Source organism: Lactuca saligna, chromosome 8 (assembly GCF_052625555.1).
Source record: "Lactuca saligna cultivar CGN05327 chromosome 8, ASM5262555v1, whole genome shotgun sequence".
Lineage (NCBI taxonomy): Eukaryota > Viridiplantae > Streptophyta > Magnoliopsida > Asterales > Asteraceae > Lactuca > Lactuca saligna.
Window position 1 is genome coordinate 164843337 of NC_136424.1, and position 19101 is coordinate 164862437.

The 19101-nt window shown below is 37.7% G+C and overlaps 1 non-coding gene across 1 annotated transcript; it reads left to right on the forward strand.

Moving 5' to 3' along the window:
- Positions 1-1688: 1688 nt before the first annotated feature.
- LOC145013663 (small nucleolar RNA R71) lies at positions 1689-1795 on the forward strand. The gene has a single exon (XR_013665210.1). It is a non-coding gene; the product is annotated as a small nucleolar RNA R71 (small nucleolar RNA).
- Positions 1796-19101: the final 17306 nt, after the last annotated feature.

Consider the following 19101-nt stretch of genomic DNA (forward strand, 5'->3'; position numbering starts at 1 on the left):
ATTCATCCAAGTCCTTGTTAACATCTCCTTCTTCTTCAGAGTGTATCACAAACTTGCTTGGGTCTTCTTTCATCAAACGTGCAAGCTCTTGTTCTAATATCTCATCATCCAATTGGATCATTGAGACTTCTTCAATCTTTTCCTCTTCTTGCTTGATTTCTGGAATAGCTTTAAACGTCACAGCCTCATCACCCACTCTCAATGTCAATGTAGACTCACTTATATCAATTAAAGAACACGCGGTGTTCAAGAAGGATCTCCCCAAAATAATTGGAATTTCGGGGTCTTCTTCCATATCAACAACCACGAAGTCTACTGGGAAAATAAACTTGTCAACTTTTATAAGGAGATCTTCACAAACGCCTTTTGGATGTATTATTGTCTTGTCCGCCAAATGGATCTTCATATTCACCGGTTTTGGTTCTGGTAGATTCAACTTCTTATAGAATGACAAAGGCATCATATTGATGCTTGCCCCCGAGTCGGCTAATGCTCGGGTGAAGATCTCATTACCAAATTGGCACGGAATCACCATATTTCCAGGATCACCCTTCTTTTTAGGTAGCTCACTCATCAAGACTTCTGCGACTTCAGCCAAATCCTTCCTAGCAGCAAAAAGGCCCTTAAGCAAGTTGAAGTATTTAGGCGTTTGAAGTATTGTTTCCATAAATGGCACATTAATTTGTAGAGCGTTAACATGATCCATGAAGGTTCTGTATGCTTCAACTTTCTCTGCAGGCATGGCTTTGGTTGGGAATGGCAGTGGAGGCTTATAAGGTTTCGAAAAATTGATGGGTTTCTCATTTTCGCATGGCCTCGTCGAGTCCATAGGAGTGACTCGGCGAGTCGGGTCGGGTTTGGCTGGCTCCGATTCTTCTACCTTGTCTTCCTTCTTCTTGGAGATCCTTAGTGCTTCTGTAAATTTTTCTTCACCGCTGGAGGTTATGACGCTCACGTTCTCCATTCTTGGATTGGGCTCGGTGTTGCTCGGAAGTTGGCCCGGTCTTCTTTCATTCACTTGATGCGCAAGCTGTCCCAGCTGTTTCTCAATGTTGAGAATGGATGCTTGCTGATTCCTCAACATGTTTCTGGTTTCTTGCATTGCTACATCATGATCATTATGTCTTTTCTCGGATGCGGTTATGAACCTTGTGAGTATATCTTCTAAATTTGCCTTCTTTTTCGTCACCGGCTCTTCCTTTTGATAGAATCCCCTCTCCCTCTACTTGTATTTTTCCTCCTTAGCCTTTTTATATTCTTCATATGGGAGCCATTCCTTCTTCGGTTTCCTCCAATCTTCATCATATCTATCGCCACTGGAATAGAAGACTTGAGCCTTTTTATTTCCATTTTCGTCTCGATCACAATCCTTGGTAAGATGGGGGCCGCCACAATTTCCGCATCCTACCCTAATAGCATAGATCGTTTGATCCATTTTCGTCATTCTTCGGTCTAGGCTATCGAGTTTAGCTATTACCGCTGCCATGCCATCGTTCATCGAGTTTACTGCTCCACGACTCACTTCATTCCTCGGATTGTGGTATTCTCTAGAGTGCCTGGAGAATTCTTCAATTAATTCCTTTATTTCCGGAGGTGGCTTTCGGGTGAGCGGGCCTTGTGAATCGAGTAGTTGCCTTGTGGTGACATTAACTCCATCATAAAAGATAGAGACCTCTTGTTGGCGATTAAGGTCATGGTGGGGGCAATTTCTAAGTAGGCTCTTGCATCTTTCCCAAGCTTCATAAAGAGATTCTCCGGGTTGTTGCTCGAAGTTGGCAATGGCTTTCTTTAGCTTGGCTATCTTGGAAGGTGGGCAGAAATGATCTATGAACTCTTCTTTCATCTTGGCCCATGTGGTAACCGATCCGGGAGGGAGTGACTTCAACCAATCTTTTGCAGCTCCTTTAAATGTGACAGGAAGCATGCGAAGTAGCTAGATCTCGCGAGGCACATTAGGTACATTGAAGTAATCTGCCACATCATTAACTTCATCCAAGTGCTTATAGGCGTCTTCGTGATCTCTCCCGTGAAAAGGGATCTCCTTGAGTTGAGCGAGAATATGGCCCTTTAGTTCGAAAGTAGCGGTAGCAGGAATTGCGGGTTGCACAAGTCCTGGGCCGGTGTCATCACGCATCCTCTTCTTCCACTCCCCCCATGGGGATTTCATCAATATTAGCCATAGAGGTGGCTAAATCGTCTTCAAACTCGGATGTGTGCTCGTATGTGGGCTCGTTTTCTTCCTCGGTCTCGTACTCGGTGTCTTTTTGAATCGGGTCTTCGTTTGTCTACGATGCACTGGATGCTCCTGCTTTGCTGTTCCTTTTCTTGCTAAAAACGGATTTGAGGTTTTTTAGTGGTGAGTTCTTTGAAGAAGCAGTTTCTCCAACGGTTTTGCCTTTGTTTCTTCTTAATACGATTTCCGGATCTTCAAGAGGGGGAACCAGAGGCGTATCAGATCCTCGGGTCATGAACCAACTGCAAACAAAACAAAAAACGCGTAAAAAGAACAAAAGAAAATTAAACCTGATTCAGCATCGTACTCGCCGAGTCTGGGCGAATGCACTCGGCGATTCAACGTTAAAATCATTTTTTTTAACCTAAAACCTTAAACAAAAATTAAACAAAAATTAACTTTGTGTAAGATGAATCTTACAGAAAGGATCGATCGAATTAGAATTTTAATGCTAATTTTAGAACTGTTCCCCGGCAACGGCGCCAAAAACTTGATGTGTGTAAAACTCACTTAGTTTTAATCCTACTTTAATTATCAAATAACACACAAAAAGCAGTGAAACTATCAATTGTGGTATAGCTAAATAAGTAGGGTATCGAACACAGGGAACGGAAAATTAAATTAAACACTAATTCTATCTAAGTTGATTAAGAAATAGGGGTTTTTCTCTAGTTTTACAAGACTAGAAACTTACTAACTATAACTAATTTAAGACTAGAAAATAACAATTTAACTAGATTCAATAATTGGAAAGGAACTTCTGTTTAGTTCAACTCGGTTAAGTTTATGGTTGATTTCAAGGTAATAGTGCAATGGATTAATTCTTTCGTTGGTTACCGATTCAAGTGATTAGGTTCATGTTTATTACCCTAATCCTTAGCAAATAAACTAACTCAAACAGTGGCCAATTGCTTAATTTAATTATATTTACTAGATTAATTATTCGGGTTAAATTAGACTTGCAATAGCTAATTAATTTATTATTCTTAATTAACCACTTGTTTGATGGTCATCTTACAAGCTTGCACATGAATTTACTCAATTTCCTTATTAGTTCTAGTTTCATATTCATTAATCCTAGACATATAGTATAGTGGTCACATATCATATGAGGTCAATAATCAATAGATGTTCATGCTAATTAATTATCTTCCTATTAACAGAAAATTAATTATCATTCATACACAAGGTTCTTTAGCAAGCTAAAATAACAAAAATTCACCAATTTGGAATCAATCCTACCAAACAATCAAACCATATTGTCAACTTTGTATTCCCAAACAGAAGTCTAAAGATTTTAGTTCATAATTAAAGTAAATAACAGCAAACAAACAAGTTCAAGTTGCTTAATGATATTGAATAAACAAAAGAATAAGTAGAATGATGAAATTGTGCCTTAATTACTCCCGGAATTGAATTCTAGCTTTCCTTGTCAACTTCTAGGGTTCTTCTGGCTTCTTAATCGCAGCAAAGCACTTTTGAAACTTCCCAGAAAAATCCCCTCTCTCGATCTGTGGAGTTATCTTTAAATAAGCGATCCGACTCGTCGAGTCAAGTGGTGACTCGTCGAGTCCCTCTCACATTCTCCGTATTGCGATAACCATCTGGAATTCCGAATCATTATCCTTCTGATTCCTCGACCGGACTCGTTGAGTAGGCTATATGACTCGACGAGTAGAAGCCTTTTTTAGGTGTTTTTCCTTCTTCATTCCATTCTCGAGCTCCTAACCGCTTCTCCTGCTTCCTTTTGCTTCCGAGCTTCATCTTTGGACTGAAAAACATAATTTAACACTTTTAAGTACCTTTTGTCCATAATATGCGCTAATTTAGCTAATATATGAATAAAAAACTATACTGAATACACACTAAATATGCACATATCAATGACGATTGATATTTATCCCTTTTATTTTTAGTAATTTTATTTTCTTCATTATTTTGGTGTGTTTTATTTTGTATGTGTGTTTTTTTTGTTTGGTATATTTTAAAACTTGTAACTGAATTTTTTGATGTTTGTTTTCTACTTTCCACCAAATGTCTGTTTTGGTTGCAAACTTATTAGAGTATCGATAGAAGAAACGAAAAAAAGAGACAAGAGAAAGCGAGAGAAGCCGTTTGTTTTAGAGAAACGATTTGAATCCCATAATTTATTATTAGCCTGGGGTGAATTTCGTATGCGAAGAGAGACTAGAGAAAACAGAGGGTTCCAGAAAAATAAGGATCTTAGAAGAGTCTTAATCCATTAAGAGATCAATTGCATCTTATTTGAAAAATAGAATTGTTGCAAATCTGCATTCTAGCAAGACCCGGTTTCCACGACATGAGCCATTACTTCTCATGTCGTGAGATCGATGCCATCGCATTTTCAAGATCATTTCATACCATACTCACGTTGTGAGCTTCACTACTCACGTCGTGAGTGATTAAGTATGGCATTTTACTCTACTCTTTTTCTTACAATGCGGCATATGCTTTCCTACATTGAGATGTTTTGCTTTGAAGATTTTATACACCACATTTTTTAGAGATTCAAGTTTCTAATTCACATCTTTCCAACACTTTCACGAGTATCAATGAAGTCTAAGCTCTAGTTACATACTCAAGATTTTCAAGTTTTCCACACAATTTCAGAACTCGATCTTGCCTCTACCACCCTAAGGGTGTCTATTCATTTTTCTCTATATATTATTTTTTATAGTTTTATGCATATAATAAGGGCATTGTATGAAATAACTGTGGGGTAGGCGGTCGAAAAAGGAAAATTAAAATTGCTAGAAAATTTAAAATTTTCTAATAGATTTGAAATAATAATCTAAAAATTGCATCTATTAATAATTAAAAACTTAAGTTGCTAGTGTTGCATGGGATGATCCAATGCGAGCTCAAATGTTTATTTGAGCCAACATATGTTATAGTATATTTGTAGCTTCCCGTTCCTAGTTGAGTGTCATGAGATATGAAAGGTAATCTGATAGTTAATATGCCATAATAAATTTTGCAGCAAGTACCTGGAATCTATCCAGAAGAGCTTATGTAGTCATTGCAATTAGATTAATACCTCTAACCAATAAAGTTTGAAGTTAACCTCTATTGCTTAAGCATGTAGGGTTTGAGCGAAATAAGTGAGAAAGTATATTCGAAGATACTCGAATTTGGAGGTCAGAAACCTGCAAAAAACATCTTTAGAAAGAGAGATCACTTGAAGATTAAATCGTTACACTCAGTTTTCATTATTTAATCATGTCAAATTATTATGAACTTTTGTGTTTGGCTTCAGTTATGAGTAGCTAAGCTAGTTTGCTTTCGTTTAGCTAGATGAAACCTTTGAACTATGTTTTAGTTTGTTACTTTATGTATTTATAAAGTTGGACTTATGCTTGTGTTTGATAATGATTATCTAGCATGTTAAATTTTGTATCTTTGTTGCTTAAATTCAAGTTTAGTGTAGCTTAATGACCATTAAATTACATGAATTTGTTTACCTAGTAGTTTAGTGGCCACTAAATTGCTAGAGCTACGAGTGATCACATCTTAGATAAGTGATAAACGTAACAACTTTAGTTGTGTTGGAGAACATAATTGTGTTTGCTTAATTGCCTTAGATAAATCTTACATAGCTCAATTATAATTAATAACTAATTATGTGTTTGCTTTTGTATGACTATACATAGTAGTAAATGAATTGGTGAAAATATTAGTATATTGGACCAAGATTGCTAATTACATAATAATAACAGACTTTATTAATCCATAAATAGTAGCTAACCATAGGAAAATTATGGATTCAAAACTAAACAAAAGTGTCTTTAACATATTGAGTAAAACTGTTTTTAGTTGAGCACTTAAGTTTTTCTAAACTTGAAAAATCAGTTACAAACCCATTTTTAACTATTGTTTGCTTTTACATTAATCTTTTAGTAGTTATGTTAGTATACTAAATCGGTTCCTTGAGTACAATACCCGACTGTTTGTACTATACTATTTTGCGATTAGGATCACTGCCTTAGACGTAATAGTTAGTTAAATAGATGGTTAAAACTAGCATATAGATTTTACGCATGACCATCGTAAAGAGTGAAAGAAATGGAGGGTAGTGTTTAGGCCTTGCCATTTATAGTTTAGAAAAGAAATTGAGGATGCGAGTTCAAAATTTGCTCACTTGCTGATTTAGAGGGAAAAAACGAAGGGAGTTCAAGAATTCACACGAAAACTTTGAGGGTAACCCAAAATAAGGAGGGACAGCATTTTAGGATCTATCACAATGATCCACTCTCATTGTTAGTTAGCATTTGTCACACTTATTTTGTAAAACCATATCAATTTTAGACATGTATTAGAAATTAAACTATCACTACTAAATACTTAAAGTGACATGTTTTTATTTTATTTTATTGTTACTATTTTTTACTTTTATACACATATAAAAATTAAAATGTGACTATAAAATACTTTTAATTATATGTTTCTTTAATTTCATAATAAAATACTTACAGTCACGTATCATTCTTTTATATATTCAAAATCATTGATTTTAGACATACATATGAGATTAAACTTTTATCATAAAATACTTATACTCATATGTTTTTTTAATGTGATAATAAAATACTTACAGTCATAATAATCTAACGTGACTATTGGCTAGTATTTGTCACACTTTTATGTAAAACAGTGACAAAATGTGTAAACATAGTTTACAATGGTGACGGTTTTTAGTTAATATGTAACTAAAATATCACAACAATTCGATTAATGATATTTAGTGGCAGAATTAACCAAATCCGTGACAACCATGTTTCCAAAAAGTGTGACCATATGTCATTTTTATACTAGTGTATCATTCCATGTATAAAGATAACAATAACTCAAGCAATTTATGGTTTCGATGGGTGTATTGGTGCTGATTGTTTACCAAATTCTACTTGTAGTCCTTGGATTGCTATTCTTAGTTCGGTTAAGCAATTAAAGTAGAAAATGTGTGTGTATGTTGTTAGCTTGTACTCATAAGTTGGGGAATTGGATGCACACATTGTTTTGGGATGATATTGGGTGTCGAGAAAACTGGCTCAAAGAATAATTCCCGCAACTTTGTGCATTGGATGAAAAAAATTGTAATATTGTTTATTGTATTCATATTCTTGACTGGTTCTGGGTTTTAAGAAGAAGACCGAGGGGTAGGGAGGAGATTGTGCAATATTTGGCTTTGCGTATATGCATTAGCATTAGGGCTGTAAACGAACCAAACGAGCACAAACGAGACTTGTTCATGTTCATTCGTTTAAGGTAACCGAACAAATGAACGAACACGAACGGTTAAACGAACGAGTTTTCTTGTTCATGTTCGTTTGTTTAAAAAATTACATTGTTCTTGTTCGTTCTTTTATGTTCGTGAACATGTTAAATGAACATAAACAAACGAACATAAATGAAAAAAGATAAACAAACATATATGAACATAAATGAACATATAATATAATAATGTAATCAAACACAATTAAATTTCTAAAATCAACTACAGATGGGTTCAAAAGCAAGTACCGAGGCACCCATCGGATTGAACAAGAAATGGGTTAAACCCAACTATAGATGGGTACCAAAGGCTCAATCTCCTAAATCTCCTAATGCTTATAATATTCTTCATCTTCTGTTTGTGATAAACATGACATGTCATGGGAGAAAGAACCTTGCAAATATCACAAAGGTCAACCCAGTTTCAAAATGGATTGGGTTCTAAAGGCCAACTGATCCCGCTCTGTGTCGGAGAAGCTATGGAGGCATATCATCAGACTTCGTTTTGTTGGTAGTGGCTGTTCCAGGCACATGATAGGGGATATCTATCAATTGTGAAACACTCAGAACTTTGTTTGAGAGTATGTGTCCTTTGCGGTAAAAGAAGAAAAGAAGGGATTACACATGGGGTTAATTTCCGGATCTGTTATGAGATTATGCGTGTTGTTCTCCGACTTTCTAGATGAAAATTCAATCGGTGACTTACGGTTTGCTTTTTCTTCTTAATACTCCTGAGTTTATCTTACACTGATTCATTTTGAAGATAATCTTTTATTTTCTTATAGTTTTTCGTTAGTAGGTATTTTTTGGGAAGTGATATCAAGAAAGTGATAACGGGAAGTCCAAAACATGTGTAAGGGACTGAATATGATTTGTTTAGACTTTGTGTTCAATGTGCTGGTATGCACGAAGGATTTGACATTGTGGATTTAGATATGATTGTTTAGATTGACCATAAGAAGCTCGGGTAGATTGAGCAGTGAGATAAACATGGGAACCTACATGATACACTAAATTAATACGCATCTAGAACGGTGGCTTAACTTTTCCTTGATGTATGGACTTATGTCCTTAATTCTGGTTCTGATAAGGCGACTTGGGGGGGGGGGGGGGTTCTGATAAATTAGGTCTGTAGAAATTATTTTCTTACTCTCTATCAGTTAGTCATATGTTGCTTCCTCTGCATGATTGGAAGAGATCCGACATGATTGCAACATATGCAGCTCTTATTCTATGCACCTCGTTATCTATGAAATTATTTCTATTTGTTAGCCATATGTTGTCCCCTTTGCATGATCGGAAGATCCGACCGGGGACACAGCATATGCAACATTCTGCCTCTCAATCCCTCTATCCTAGTTAGCCATATGTTTTCCCTTATTGTGATTAAAATAGATCCAACCTGGGACACAACATATGCATCTATCTCTAAATCTTTCTTTCTCCTTAATAACTGTTTACTCACCTAAAATAAGGAGTCCTTAGGAAGTTCTTGATAACCAGGGTATATCGGGAAGCGGGAAACACATTCTAGTGAAACTAAAATTGAACAATTTAAGAGGTCGTCTGTAGATCTCACTACTTAATTTAAGTGGATAACAATACTCGTGGTCGCCATCAGCTAAATGGTGTATTTAGAAAAATTTGTCGATATCCTTCATGTTTAAGTGGACCACAATACTAACAATTAACCAAAGATATCCATGAAGGTGAAAGTACTTATAAACAAAGTTAACGTTGTCTCACAACTTTGATCCCAAATATTTTTTTTTTCAAATTTGTTCATAGTTTTCCTCTATGCACAAATTTAGGGGGAGAATTAAAAAAATCAAAAATTACAAAAATCAGAAAAATTCAAAAATCAAACAAAAATCAGAAAATTAAGAATCCAAAAATATGTTTGTTTCTGTTTTATTTTTCAGAAAATTTGAAAAATCCACAAATATTTTTGTTTTTATTTTATTTTTCAGAAAACATGAAAAAACCCAAAATATTGTGTGCTACGTTCTCTTTTAGTTTTGTTTTGTTTTGAAAAGTGAATTCATATGTAGATGAGACTCATGGAGACTGTATCGAGATTTCTGAGCCAAGGCTTCATCTGTGACCATCGAAGAATTATCATTCGAAGGAGTAAGAAATGAAAATTATTCTTTCAACATTCAATCTTTCAACCTCAGAAGTTAGGTGAAGCTACAATTGAAGATTATGTGATAGATTGCATTGAAGCATCCTCAATCAGTCTGCGGCTATCTATGACCCTGTTGATTCTCTATCGTTCTTTCTGATGATTCTCATGCTGAAAGCGCCATCTTTCAATAATCTTTTCAAGAAGCCTCCTCACCCAATGTGCGTTCAATGTCAAATTCTGAAGAAAAGCCCAACTGTTCAATATGAAGTCATTTATTGAAGATTCATCAGGTTCATCTTGAAGCTGTAAAGAAATCGAACATCAACGCTGAATCCAAGCTCCAAATGAAGATTGATAAGAAAATTCAAATACTTTTTAGGGGTAGTTATTGGGTCAATTAGAAAAGAACGCTATAAACCAAGGGGTGATTATTGGGTCTAAAATATTGGTTTATACTTTGCTTTTCTAGGCAATTGGTTTCTCTGTAATGTAATATACATTTGTAGCTGTGTTCACGGTTCACGGCCGTAAACCAATTCACGACCGTGAACCTATCTACGGTCCATGTTCCCCATATACATATAAATAGATGTTAGGTAGGTGAGGAGTGTACGGCGACAACCCAAAATTTCCACTCTGTATAAACAATAACACTTCAATAGAAGTTATATCAGTCACAGTAAACTTTCAGACATTCCGTATAAGTTTGAGTAATTTAGGGTTTACACTTCTGTAAATATCAGGAGAGTGGATGCACTAGAGTTTTGTGCAACACTGTTATTCCAACACTCTATTATATTAGAGATCATTTCGGGAATAAAATATTTTCTGCCAAAAAATATCAGGAATATAAATAGAATTATGAACCAAATTCATTCATTATTCTCATTTCTAACTAGAGAAAAGTCATTTTCTCTCTCACGGATCTTCGGGTTTTTATACCAAAACATGAGTAACTCTTTCAAGTAGTGTTAGTGTCACAACCCAAAGTTATTCCGTTACATTACCCCGTTACCGTTAACGGAATATTCCACTGTATAAAAGTTTCGTTAATAAGAGATCGTCAAATAAATAAATGTTTTATTTATTTATGTTTTATGTCGTGATAGTCGTAATAAAGTAAAAGAAAACACTTAAATTAGATTTCCATATTAATTCTGGAAAAAGGTTAAATTCTATTACGACCACTAAATCGGGTGCGACCAAAAGCCCGGTATAACGGCAGTATCGGGTAGAATTCCACTGAGCCCCAACTCGAACCCCTATATAAGGGGGGAGTGGACTTAATTAGAGGCTTCCTATTTCGGGTTTAGAGAATTCAAACACAAGAAATTGAGGGATTAAAAGGAGTTTACGGCCAGACATATGCCAAGGCCGTAAACACCTCTAAATGAAGCCAAATGATGGTTTTAATCCCCCCGAATGGCCTCAAACCTCATTATAAATTAATTGGGTTGGAATAGGGACTTAAAACTTCAATAAAATCAAGGTGTAGGAGTTCACAGCCGTGAACTCCCATAGGGGTGGTTCATGGGGCGTAAACTCCCCTATGGTCCCTTTAAAGCCCTAAACCCATTCATACCTTCCGGATTTGGACCTACCAAAATTCCACGAACAAGATAGAGCCCTTAAAACACCCTAGAACCCCTCACCATGAGTTTACAGCCGTAAACTCATGGGGAGTTGTCCCTGGGCCATAAACACCATAAGGTGAGTTTACTCTTGAAGAGTAAACTCCATTCCTAAGCCATTTGAGCCCTTAAATGTTACCTGGGACACCCCAAACACTTAACCAAAGTGTTTTCCGCTCCTTAGAATGTGTATACTTGTTTAATTAGTATTAAATATACTAATTGTATGTGAACATATGTTATAATAGGTTAAATAGGTCTCAAAGTGTGTTCAAGCCTTTGCTTGACACCGAGCACCCAACCGGCACCTTCGTCGGATCCACTTACATCAGGTGAGTTCATACCCTTGAATGAACCTTTTAAATGTTTTTACATGTTTTCTAGGGGGGGGGGAATACAAGTTAAACATGCTAGTTATCATCTCAATCACATGTGATTGATAACCCGCATGCACAAGAATTTACCACACTGTAAACTATTTTACCGAGTAGGATACTATAAATGGTTTTCTAAAATGTCTTCATTTGTTCATAACTCTTACGTATACTGTTTTATCAAAGTTCATTTTAAACTGGTTTATGAAAGGTTTCCAAAGAATTTCTAAAGGTTTTCAAACTTAATTTACCAAAGAATACCAAGTTGTGACTTTCTTAAGTATAAAGGTTTTTTTTCCAAGGTTTTCATGAAAGTTGTCTTTCATGTCGTATACGCTTGCTTGTTAGATGCCGCTGCTTCTCTTTTACTTAAGTTTAAACTCTTACTTAATAACGTTTCAACTTTGTGATACGCTTATATTTGGTAACACTTATACTTCACGATTCGATTATTCCACACTATTCGCTCACACTTTATGATTCAGTTATTCCACACTGTACGTTACACATCACGATTCGGTTATTCCACACTGTACGTTTACACACCACGACTCAGTTATACATCGAGATGTGTTTCCACTTGTTACACACTCAATCTTAGTTAGATGTATGTATGTACTTGTATAGGTGCATATAAATAATGATTGAAGGACTTAGGAAGGCTTGTCCGCCCTATTTCCTTTTCTTCGTTGAGATGTGGTCTAGTGGGATCAGATGGCCATCCGAAGGTCGTTTGATTCATTAGCTTTATGTTATGTGTAAGAGCATAGACATATAGGTTTACTCTAGTCAGTCCAGTTATGAGTCTCTACCTCTAGTTCAACACGTACATATGAAACCCACTACCCACTATTTGGGATGCATCTTCAGGACATGGCATTCTCCATCGTCTAGTTGGTAACCAGAGTCTCTTGTAGGGAGAGCGGACACTGTGTGTATAGATCTATATGGGATTGACACCCCCGCACCCTGAATGTTGGCTACAGTCCACGACCCACCAAGCCAAGGGGTGACAACTGTCATATTTTATAGACGCTTGTAGGGCGTCAGGTACTCTAGTGTCGGTTAGTATGGTTACGAGTATCCTAGGTTTCCTTATAAATCATGGCCTTAAGGTAATGGTATTTCACCAGCAACTTACACTGTATGCTGGAAACCCATTCTCAGAGTCACACTGTATTTAGACCTTGCAAGTTGTATCCTTCATTTGATACTGTCCGTGGTTTGTATTCTCTGTTTTAGACCTTGTAAGCAGTATCTTTCATTTGATACTGTCTGCGGTCTGTATTCTTTGTTTTAGACCTTACTAGCTGTATCTTTCATTTGGTACCATCTGGGGTCTGTATCTCCTTTTGTTAGACTGATCCAGGCGTGTCGTTCGTTCGATACTCTCTTGAAGTCTATGATTCTTTTTACCTTAGTCAGCAGTCCTCACTACTGAGGCATATGTTATTTCCCTGATTTCTCTTGCTTTCTCTAATAATCAAATTTTGTATTTTGATAATGATAGTGATTAAGGGAAAACTACTTTTTACCACATAACTCCGTCCAGTCTTGGTAAAAGACTGCTTTTACTAAAGAAAATATAGGATTTTCTGGAAAAGACACTAATGTAATGGATACCCCAAAACTACCACTTTTATTAAAGTTATTTGACTAAAATGACACTAAATACTTATGAACTCACCAGAATTTGTAAAAATGCTGATACTCGCTTTTCAAGTAACTTGTATTCTCAGGTCAGCATTAGACAGGTACCTCCCCGAAGCTTTTGATGAAGACAATTTAGTACCAAGCGGCTTTTATATCATTACCTGTATTACTTTGATGTATTGTAATGTAAACCATGTAAAACTATTACTATTAATGCAATGGTTCTTGTACTTTGATTACTATAATGCATGTGTTGTGATACTTGACATGACGTCATCCACCCCAGTATGTTTCCGCCTTTCCGGTTTTGGGGTGTGACAAATTGGTATCAGAGCATTGTTTATAGTGAGCTAAGTATATCAATTCATAAAAGATATACAGCCTATAAATACAAAGAGATAAAACACTCTGACCAAGAATTATACTTTAAAATATAACCATATTTTACCAAAGTATAAGAACATCTAAAACCTAAACACTTGAACGAAAGTATCACAAGCAGAACAATAATAAAAGTCTTCGGATGTTGAGCATTACCGTCAAACCTGGGCAGTTATGTAATCGTAAGCTAGAATAAATGTAACCTGATCAATTACATTTATTCGAGATGCGATGAACGTGTGATTGGGAGTGATAGTGGTGTTGCAATAGGTCTGAAACTTACCAACTAGGAATGCTAGAGTCAAACATAAAGTTTAAAATACTATAGGAGTATTTTGGAATGCTAAAAGACTCACATTGATCCCATAATCATATTCCAAAGATAAGAATCAAACAAGAATTAAAATACCATAGGGGTATTTTAGGATACATAGATGACATTGCGTAGTATCACATATTCGAAGGCCTATCAGATCTAAGCTATATATGATTTGTATACCCTGTGTAATCGTAGCAGGACTTGATATGGATCACCCAGTGAAATGTTAATAATCTCTTAGGATTCTTTAGACATTTCCATTCTTGCACGAACCCTGTAGAAAACCCTATCCGCTTCAGTACTCGGCAGAAGATTTGATTCCGGCCCCGAAGAAGTTCATTGAGAAGATTTCTAGTTCGGAAATAAATGAACTGGGTCTAGACTATTGAAATCAGCAAGTGTCTATATCTTTTAGGGACATCAGTGAGAAATTCGCCTAAACTTCTGAAATCCCAGTCATCAATCATGAAGTGATGATACCCAGAGTCGGAATCAGAAGGAAGGCGGAGTAGAAATTAAATATGTCCATACGAGGAGAGAACCCTAGGTAACTATCCGAAGGAAACCAATGCCGATTCCAGTCAAAGATACGAGGCAGACAGAGGGAGCCAGTACATTAAACCCAAGAAGAGTCGTACCCTCGTGTTCGTCACGCTAATACACCCTTAAAATAATACAATTTAGTGAGTTAGCGGTTACACTACTCACGCTATGTGTTAGGTAAATCGTCATTTCCTGTTGCCAGTCACACAATTAGAGCGGATCCCCACACCTCTGTTAAGGTTGTTTAGCCATAAGCCTTCATGAGCCTCTTTTCCTGCGGTCTTCGTTCCGAACGGTTCTCAAATCTCTCCGGATCGGAGAGTGAAACCTTTCCCAGTATAAAGGTAACTTAGTAGGAACGACTCCCATCTTATGGCCTTTTTCCGATACTTATACTCCTACCTTGAATACCAAGACTACATCATAGGGATGTAGGTCGACACTCAGACAACCAATATCTGAGGCACGGGAAAAATTTATGCCTAATACAATAAGGATTGATACGTCCACAGTTAACCTTCGTCTCTCATCAGCTTATGTTCCTCTTTCTGTATAGGAACAACCATGCCTCCGAAGAAGCGTAACCAGTCCACAAGCAAGAAACCTACTCTCTTATTCGATGAAGCTACATTCCGAGCTGCAGTCCCGGCAGCCGTAGCAACTGTCATGGCTCAGCTGAGTGCTAACAACGCCAATGTTAGCAAGAGCCCTATCGGAAATTCCGATCCCATGAATAGACAGCATCAACAAAACTCTGTATACCCAACCACTCAAGAACTTCACTCAAATCCACTGAAGAGAAAGATCAAAATCGAGGAGGGAAGTACCTCGGCTCGAGGACTTTCCGAAGGGCAACGAGCTGAGACAGTCAATATCCCTTCCAACTCTTCCATCCCTACTTCAAAAAGACCATACCTAGGAAACCTTCCCCACTGCAGCAAGTGCAGCTACAATCATCATGGTATATGTCGGGAACTCTATTGTGCTAGGTGCCACATGTTGGGGCATACTGCCCGCATCTGCAGAACCTCGGTTGAGTTCATTACATCAACCACCAATTTGGTGGCCAATCCAGTTTGCTGTCTATGTGGTAAGATTGGACACTTCAAGAAGGACTGCCCAACAGAAGGAAACAACAAAGGCACAGGAGGAGCGTAACTCTACAGCTTAAGGAGAAGCATCAAGGAACCCGGTAGATTTTTGGTATGTCTCTCAATCTCAGGTAACTAAACCGAAAACATTAAAAGACTAATTCAAAATGTAAATATTTCCCCATTAAGGCGAAAGTCACAGCACTGTTATAAAATTTAAAATCCATCAGGTATAACTATAATGGCTAAACATATACGTTACGGCCATGTATAGTTAAGATGGATAGACCTAGAGTGGGTGAATGCCGCCTCATTTCCTGTTCCTCTTTTGGATGTGGATTTAGGGCGGAGTCGCTCAGTCAACAGTCCTCCCCACCTTAACTATACATGACTAGCATATGTTAGGCGACTATAGAAATGCCTCGTGAGAATCCATTCATGAAAAGGTACTCTACTCAGAAACACATAGGACCCTACATAGTTCCGCGTCGACTCTATCGGTCATGGTTTGACATAGTGCAACCATGTGTACGTCCCTAGTGTTATGTAAAAAGAACTTTCACTATAGCCATATCGGCAAATAAAGGTTCTTCCGAACCTAAATATAATACAAATAATCAAACCTAATGCGATCCGTCAGTTGTCCCTCTTATCGCAAACCTTCCGAAGTACCCGAGAGAAGGTTATCGCGCGCTGTTGACCGACCCCTCTTAGTCATATTGAAACCGAAGTGAAATACACTGCAAGATACTCCAGAAGATGATAACCATCCGAAGCATACTCCGTAGATTCCTGAGAAAGACCCTTCGCACCTCGCACATCAGGTTCGTGAACCCAGAGGACAGAACACATGAGACTAACCACTATAACCAGGTATGTGCATAAAGGTGGTATATAGTTGAGATAAAAAAGATTTAAGATGTGTGCTTCCTCCCTACTCCCTGTTCCTCGTTGGTTTTTGGGTCTGGGGTGGAGTCGCACAACTGAACATCCTGTCAACCTCAATTATATATGGCTTGCATACACCAAGTATTAGTGGTTAAGCCAAGTATGAGCTCTACCATGAACCTCATAGTAAAGCCCTTCATCCTATTCCATAAAATAGGAGCTGGAGTCAAGAGAACCACTGCGAGTTGAGCTACTAAAATAACCACAAATCCAAATTGTATTGTCATCCTAGTTAAGCCCACATAGTAACCGACACCCTCAATTAGTAAGGAGATTAAAGTTCCGAGTGATGAGACCCTATACTCACTAGATTTGACCTAGACCGAGAAGACTCAGAACCTTCGGAAGAGTAGTTGCAATAGATGCTCGCACTACTCAGGCACTTTGTCCACCCTGTTACAGACAAGTGGTGCCTAGGATCCTCCGCCCTCTCGCATGGAGGAAGTCATCGTCGCCTTGTAGACGATAGATTACATTCTCCAAAGTGAACACTAGGATACTGAGAACCACAGGATAACCTTCGCAACCAAGAATACCTGATCAAAAGTGCGAAAGTAGTTGCGTTAAGTCTTATAACCCAGATCCCGAAGAGATTACAGACTCGACACCAGTCTAGGTGTTACTCGATGGGTTATACAAGAGCACAATTTCCACACTCAAATAAACTAACACCTTGGAAATTTGGGCATGTCTCACAAGATTCATTGGACTATCAGATGATCCATGAATACTATCTCACGCGGAGATAGTAGAATCACCCCCCGAGATAGTCCAACATTCGTCTGGTGAAACCTTATCTCCCCGACACTAACGGTTTCTGTATCTCAAGAATCATTAGTGCAAGTTCATTTTGCATGAGCTTGAGATAGACACTCTACAGAAGACAGATAACCATAGATACGCAACCCATCCAACGATCTAGAAAGTCTCTAAAAGCCAATTGACAGGAAACGAGAAACCAAGGACAACCCAAGCTTCCTAAGAACCAAACCGGATGAACTACACTACCAGTATGAGAGAGAACGCTAAGAACTTCGGAATAGTGATCACGCTAGTGATGATCTTGCCATAGAAGTACACTATGTTCTAAGTACTGAAAAGCTCTACCTTCCTGAGAGCTTAGGACCGTCCGAGATCCTTTACGGAAATTGGTCCAACCCTCGTCAGACCACTACTACTTTCGGATATTCCACAAGTTTCATACCAGATCGATCCACTTCTTAGACTTGATCAGTGTTTACTCGACGTCACTCTTCGTATCCCACTCATCTTGATAGAGACCATTGAGAACCATAACCTCGTAGATACACCAGTCGGAACCCACTAGCTACACGAGATGAAATCCGCATCTGGTAGGTGAAGGTTTGTTGGAATGACAAAAACACGCCAGAGTTCACTTGGGAATGCGAGGACAATCAGAATAGGAAGTACCCTCCTGCCGCTACTCGACCATTCATACCTACTTCCTTGCCTAGACCTGAATTTCGGGACGAAATTCCCTCTAACGGGGGGATGATGTGACAACCCAAAGTAATTATGTTACATTACCCTGTTACCGTTAACGGAATATTCCACTGTATAAAAGTTTCGTTAATAAGAGGTCGTCAAATAAATAAATGTTTTATTTATTTATGTTTTATGTCGTGATAGTCATAATAAAGTAAAAGAAAACACTTCAATTACATTTCCATATTAATTCTGGAAAAAGGTTAAATTCTATTACGACCACTAAATCGGGTGCGACCAAAAGCCCCGTATAACGGCAGTATTGGGTAAATTTCCACTGAGCCCCAACTCAAACCCCTATATAAGGGGGAGTGGACTTCATTCCACTCTTTTCCCACTCCCATATCATCCTCTCTTTATACTCTCTCGCATAAATCTCGTTATCAACTCGAATCCACAACCAAATGCTTCCAAATCATATGTCCACTTACCCTAGCTTGTTCCAAACATCTTGGCTTGTGATTATACCCCAAAAATCGGACTTAGAAGCTGTGAAAGAGGATTTTACGGCCTAAGATCCTCCTGAGGCCGTAAACACCTTAAATGTGGCCAAAATTACCTGAACTTTTCCCATTGAGCCTAGGAACCAATTAAGGAATTTGTCTAGGAGTGTTTAATCATCAAAACACAAGATTTCAGGGCATAAAAGAGAGTTTACGGCCCAAGCACATGCTTAGGCCGTAAACACCTCTAAACCTTGCAAAAATGCCCCAAAACACACTCCCAAACCACCCTTAGGCTTCATACATAAATTAGGGGCTTCCTATTTCAGGTTTAGAGAATTCAAACACAAGAAATTGAGGGATTAAAAGGAGTTTACGACCGGACATATGCCAAGGCCGTAAACACCTCTAAATCAAGCCAAATGATGGCTTTAATCCCCCGAATGGCCTCATACCTCATTATAAATTACTAAGGTTGGAATAGGGACTTAAAACATCAATAAAATCAAGGTGTAGGATTTCACGGCCGTGAACTCCCATAGGGGTGGTTCATCGGCCGTAA